At 35.9% G+C, this 6,512-nt stretch overlaps 1 non-coding gene across 1 annotated transcript; it reads right to left on the bottom strand.

The window, feature by feature from the left end:
• Window positions 1-6,134: 6,134 nt before the first annotated feature.
• LOC113602923 (U1 spliceosomal RNA) lies at window positions 6,135-6,298 on the bottom strand. Its single transcript, XR_003424451.1, has one exon. It is a non-coding gene; the product is annotated as a U1 spliceosomal RNA (small nuclear RNA).
• Window positions 6,299-6,512: the final 214 nt, after the last annotated feature.

Here is a 6,512-nt window from a genome sequence, read left to right as displayed (position 1 = left end):
GAACCGATTTTCATTTCTTGTCTGTGCCTCTTCACCTTATCAGAAACCCCTCTAGGTCACACTGTTTCACATGCTCATTACCCTGACATATACTGACTGCATAAAATATGCCTCAAGGAATTTACAGTCAGAGGAGGAATACAAAAAAAAAAAAACTTACTTGACAAAACACTCTGATGAGTGCTATGACAGAAGATTATTCAAAGTGCTACAGAAATATAGAGAATGAAGAGATTGGCTCTGCTTGGGGAGGTCAGATTTGATTTACATAGAGGATAATCCCAGGGTTAGATCTTAAAGAAAGTGGCTACAAAAAACAAAATGCAGGAGTGCCTACGTGGCTCAGTTAAGTATCTGACTTCGCTTGGATCATGATCTGGCGGCCCGTGAGTTCGAGCCCGGTGTCAGGTTCTGTGCTGACAGCTCAGAGCCTGGAGCCAGATTCAGATTCTGTGTCTCCCTCTCTCTCTGCCACCCACCCCCCCCCCCCCGCCCATGCTCTGTCTCTCTTCTGTCTCAAACATAAATTAACACTAAAAAATAAAATAAAATAAAATAAAATAAAATAAAAGCACTACAATCAATGATATAATAAGAAAAACATTTTCTGTGCTGAAAAAGATATGCCAAGGGTTGAAAGAGCTCTGAATTAAGAGAGAGAGAAAGAGATATTAAAACAGAAATTGAGACAAAAGGGAAGAGAGTGAGGGAGGAAAAGGCAGAGAGAGAGAGAGAGAAAGAGAGAGAGGCTAGTCAATTTATAATTAAAGAGAGAAAATAGAAGTTAGTGTTAATATTAATTCAACCTCTCCTGAAACCTCACTAAAATAACTTAAAAGGAATTTAAGATAGGAACTCATAGGTATAAAGAAAATAGCAAAGGATATGAAAGCCACACAAATTTGGAAACAAGAAAGCAGATGCACAAGTAGAATGACTAGCAGCCCAGAGAAAGCTGAAAGCAAATTGGCCACGAAGGAAACCCAGAACGAAACTGATTCGAGCTGCAGCATCCAAAACAACCTCAGTAATTTGAATCCTCAGGTATCCCAGAAAGAGAGTGTATAGGTGGACTTAAATATGGGCAACTGACTGAAAAGTCCAAAGAAGCAGCAGTAGGATTCCTGGACTACCAGCTCATGCTATCAGGTGGGTGACTACTCTTCCCCAACCTTGGCAGAATGTTGAAGGCTTTCTTCTCTTGCATACTAAACCAAATCCAGGATTTGATCCTGGCTCATTGAGAATTGGGGTAAGATTCATATTTTAAAAAAAAAGAGGGGGTAATATTGGAGAGAACATACCAAATGATGATATTTGATATTGGGAGCCCCCACTTTTAACTTGCTTCTCAGAATACTGGTAGTCAGGATTTTACAACTCTTAGGTAATGGATTAAAGAACTTTGCTCTGGAGAAATTGACTCACTGAAAAAATATATGCATGTGTGTTTAATATATGCATATATGAATGTGCATCTTTCTTCCAAAGAAATGGCCCACTTCTATCTCCCAACCATGAAGCACATCATTTAAAACCCATGGACACACAGAAACAGAGCCTCTTAGCTCTTAAATAAGATGGAATCACCAAGATCAAGAGACAATTGAGGAAAGCCTATTACCCTAAACAGAAAAACAGAAGCAAACCAAAAAGCAGAAGGAGAAACTTGGAGGAAAGGACTTCCAAGGACCTTATCCATTCAAGGGCCTTATCCATGAATTCCAAATTCATGCATTCAATAGTCTACCATACTTTGCTATCTGGCTACCTAATAGAAATCTCAAATTCGACGTGTCTAGATATATAATTTTTGCTATAATGAAGTAAGTGGTATGCTTCTGCCTGGAAGCATCTTACAAATAGCAGCACAGACAGTGGATCACAAATAGGGAGCAGAAACCTTGCTGAGTAGAGAAATCAAAGTGAAATTTGTGAGGAAAGGCACCACAGTTGTATAGAATAATAGCTCCATATATCTGCATAGAGATCCCTTTTAGTCTCTGGATAAACACTAAGTTATGCATGCACAGAGCAAGATTCCAAGAGGTCTTATAGGGAACTATTCAAGGGCCATGAGACTAATGCAGATTCCAAAGCTATCACAATACTGAGAGATGTTTGTGTTTTGACAAGCCCAATGAAGAGACTTGGCTGAATACCCAAGCATTCAGGTGGGACCCTAGAAAGGACACATTTGAAAATTTTCTCAATTCATTGTATGAGACTAAGATAATCCTAATACCAAAACTAGACAAAAATCTTACAAAAACAAGATTATAAACCCATATCCCTCATGAATACTCTCAAAATTCTTTAACAAAATATTAACATATCAAATCTGAACATATAAAAAAATTGTCAAGAGTTAGCTAAACTACCTCATGATATTGATGCCTCAGCATCCATTTTGTTTACTTAAACAGACACTAGTCCCCTCACTGCAAGCACATGCCCCAGATAATAGCCCACAAACAAATATAAGTTCCTCATTTGAGTTTTCCAACAGCCCTTGCAATTAACAGTCTCCTCGGCCTGTCAGGGTCTTCCTCACATGCTCCTTAGATAAGACCTTCATAGAGCTTACCCAAACCCCATTCTTTTTGGTTTGAATTGAGCAAAACAGCCTTAGCCTGGGAACCCCAAAGCATTCCTGCCATGGACCCTAATAAATGCCTGTGCCACAGGTCCTATCTCATTCTCTGCCTATACTCTGTCTTGATGTCCCTATGTGACACCTTGAGACCTACTGTATACTTGCTTCAGGACCTATGAGTAATAATCCTCTATTTCAATTTCTCTTGTGGTCATTTGTAGAACCATAGCTCACCAACCAGCACCTGTATCCCACTTAGCAAATGTTACATTAACAAAGTTATAACAAGAATAATACCTCACGACCAAGTGGGGTATATTCCAGAAATGCAAAGTTGATTTAGCATTGAAAAATAAATCCATAGGGGTGCCGGGTGGCTCAGTCGGTTGAGTATCCGACTTAGGCTCAGGTCATGATCTTGCAGTCTGTGACTTCGAGCCCCGTGTCGGGCTCTGTGCTGACAGCTCAGAGCCTGGAGCCTGCTTCAGATTTTGTGTCTCTCTCTCTGTTCCTTGCCCGCTCATGCTCTCTCTCTCTGTCAAAAAGAAAATAAACATTGAAAAAAATTTTAAAAAAAAGAGAAAAAGAAATCCATAAAACTCACCACATTAACAGGATAAAATGATTACTTCAATAATTACTTTGGTAGAAGCAGAAAAAAACATTTGACAAAATTAACATTTTTTTCTTGATAAAATCCCTCAGCAAAATAGTAATAGAAGGAAACTCCTTATATTTTTTCCTTATACTTGTAATAGTCTTCCTACTTTAGCCTTTGTACCCTTAGTCTTTTCTCAACAGAGCAACAAAGTTATCTTGTTAAAATACAATTAGATTAATTTCACTTTTTGTCCAAAACACTCTATAGCTCCAAATTTTGCTTCTGCATTTTGTTTGAATTGGAAAGATATTAACTTAGCTGTATATATATATATATATATATATATATATATGTGTGTGTGTGTGTGTGTGTGTGTGTGTGTGTATGTGTGTGTGTATATAGATATGTGTGTGTGTGTATATATATATATATCATAACCTCTAAAGCAAGCACTAAAAAAAAATACAAAGATATATAGAAAACAAGCCAATAAATTAAGTGAGCTACCAAAAAAGAAAAGAAAAAGAAGATAAGAAAAGGAAATAAAGGAATAAAACCAGAGGAGACAAGCAAAAAAAGAAAAAAAAAGAGTAAAATAAAAATAGACTTACATGCAACCATCAATAGTTACATTAATGGTAAATGATCCACATATCAATTAAAAGACAGTGATCATTAGATGGAAAAATAAAAATATTTTTAATAGAGTCAACTATACATGGTCTAGAAAAAAGCCACTCTAACAGTAAAACAGTAGATGTGTTCCTATTATAATCAAGAACAAGTATGCCTGCTACTTCTATTACTAATTAACATTATTCTGGAAAAATTTGCCAATGCAGTTGGGTAAGAAAGCAAATTAATAAATACAAATTTTGTACAAATAAAATACAAATATTGAAAAAGAAGAAGAAAAACTAATATTGTTTGTAGATGGCATCATTGTCTATGTATAAAATTCAAAAGAATAATCTACAAAGCAACTAGGATTTATAAGAAAGATTAGTAGAGTAGTATTACAGAATAAAGCTCAATATTTTCTTATTTTAAAGCAATTACAAATTAGAAAATAAATACATTCTTAATAGCAAAACAATATAGAACACCTAAGAGTTAAACTCATGAGAAATGTGCAGACTCTCTGTGAAGAAAACCACAATATTGTTGTTGAAGGACATAAAGAAAACATGTCTAAATGGAGAACTATATCATGTTACCAACTAAGAAGACTTAATATTATCAAGATGTCAATTCTTCCCAAATAAATAAATAAATTCAGTGCAATCCCAGTGGGTTTGAGGATATATTTTTGGAAACTCAACAAATGATTCCAAAGTTCATCTGGAAGAATAATACATGAAACTAAATAAGAGATTTTGAAAATTATAGTAATGGTAGAATTTTTGACCTGTTAGAAAACAAATTATAAAGTATGTAAAATGATAATTAAAATATTACAGTACTGCCATAAAAACAAGCAACCAATGGAATAAAATTTAGAGTTTATTTTATTTATTTATTTTCTTAATGTTTATTTATGTACTTTTGAGACAGAGAAAGAGAGAGAGGGAGAGAGAGAGACAGAGAGACAGAGAGAGATGGTGAACAGGAAAGTGGCAAAGAGAGAGGGGGACAGAGAATCCCAAGCAGGCTATGCACTGTCAGCGCAAAGCCCGATGTGGGGCTCAAAATCACAAACTGCGAGATCATGATCTAAGCTGAAAACAAGAGTCAGACGCTTAACCAACTGAGCCCAGGCACCCCAAAATTTAGAGCTTAGAACTATTTCTGTATGAGCATATGATTAATGTGTAAATAGTGGTGTCTTACATCAGTGGGAAAAATAATTTAATCTGCAAATAGTGAAGGAGTGCATGACTAACAATTATGGGGAAAATCAGCTAGATTAATACTTTTGACCACACTTAAAACAAATTCCAGGCTTATTAGAGATGTAAATTAAAAAATAAAATCTATAACACTAAAGGAATATATTTCTCAATATATAATCTTAAAGTGGTAAAGAAAATGTCACCTAAGGTATATAGGAAAATATTAAACTTGCTATAAAAATATATTTTACTTGGTAAAAGATTATATTAAAAATAAAACTAAAACAGGCAAATGACTGAGAAAAAGATATGCAACATACCTTTCAGGGAAAGCTTATGTAATCCATAGAAGGTTAACAAAGTCATCAGAAGAAAACAAAAAATCACTAATAGACAATAAGGGAAAATTCTCAAAAAAAAGAAAATTATTTGCCACCTAATAATTAAAAGTGGAATTTAAGGGGCATATCATATTAGAGTATCAAATAGACAAAGCTCTATCTACATAAGAATAGGAGGGGTGCCTGGGTGGCTCAGGCAGTTGAGTATTCAATTCTTGGTTTTGGCTCAGATCATGATCTTACAGTTGGTAGGATCAAGCCCCATGTTGCACTTCACACTGACAGCATGGAGCCTGCTTGGGACTCTCTCTCTCCCCCTCTCTCTGTCCCTCCCCTGCTTGTGTTTTCCCTCTCTCCCTCTTTCTCTCCCTCCCTTAAAAATAAATAAATAAATAAATAAATAAATAAATAAATAAATAAATACTTTAAAAAATAGGAAAATAGAAACACTCCTATGCTAATGGAGTATACAAACAAAAAAATGTTTGTATAACATTTTGTTAAAGATTTTTTTTTCAGTGTTTACTTACTTTTAAGAGGGAGACACACACACACACACACACACACACACACACACACACACAGAGCATGAGCAGGGAGGGCAGAGAGAAGGAGACACAGAAACCCAAGCAGGCTCCAGGCTCTGAGCTATCAGCGCAGAGCCCTATGCAAGGATCCAACTCATGAACTGCGAGATCATCACCTGAGCTCAACTGGCTAAGCCACCCAGGTGCCCCAAGATATACTTTCTTTAAAGAGAAAACCAGGGGAAAGCACGAACACAGTCCCCCACTACCACCAATTATGTAGTTGAGCTTCCCACATTTGAGGAAATTGCAAAGGTCAGCACATCCAGAGTGCAATAGATAAGCCTCACCTTGGGAAAATCACCTTCATGATCATGGTATCGCCCCTGCCAGGTAAGTATTAAGATTTTTTTTTAAGTAATCTACACCCAAAGTAGGGCTTGAACTTACAACCTAGAGATCAAGAGTCACATGCTCTACTGACTGAGCCAGCCAGGCATCCCTGTATAACTTTTCTGAAAAACATATTGGAATTCTTGAAATTTTGTTAATATACCACTTAAAGAAATTAATCCTAAAAAATAATGGATTTCCCTAAATGGACTATGCATAGAC

The sequence above is a fragment of the Acinonyx jubatus genome, chromosome B4 (genome assembly GCF_027475565.1).
Source record: "Acinonyx jubatus isolate Ajub_Pintada_27869175 chromosome B4, VMU_Ajub_asm_v1.0, whole genome shotgun sequence".
In the NCBI taxonomy this organism is placed as follows: Eukaryota; Metazoa; Chordata; class Mammalia; order Carnivora; family Felidae; genus Acinonyx; species Acinonyx jubatus.
The sequence above is the reverse complement of the archived record's forward strand: the minus strand, read 5'-3'. Positions and strand labels throughout refer to the sequence as shown.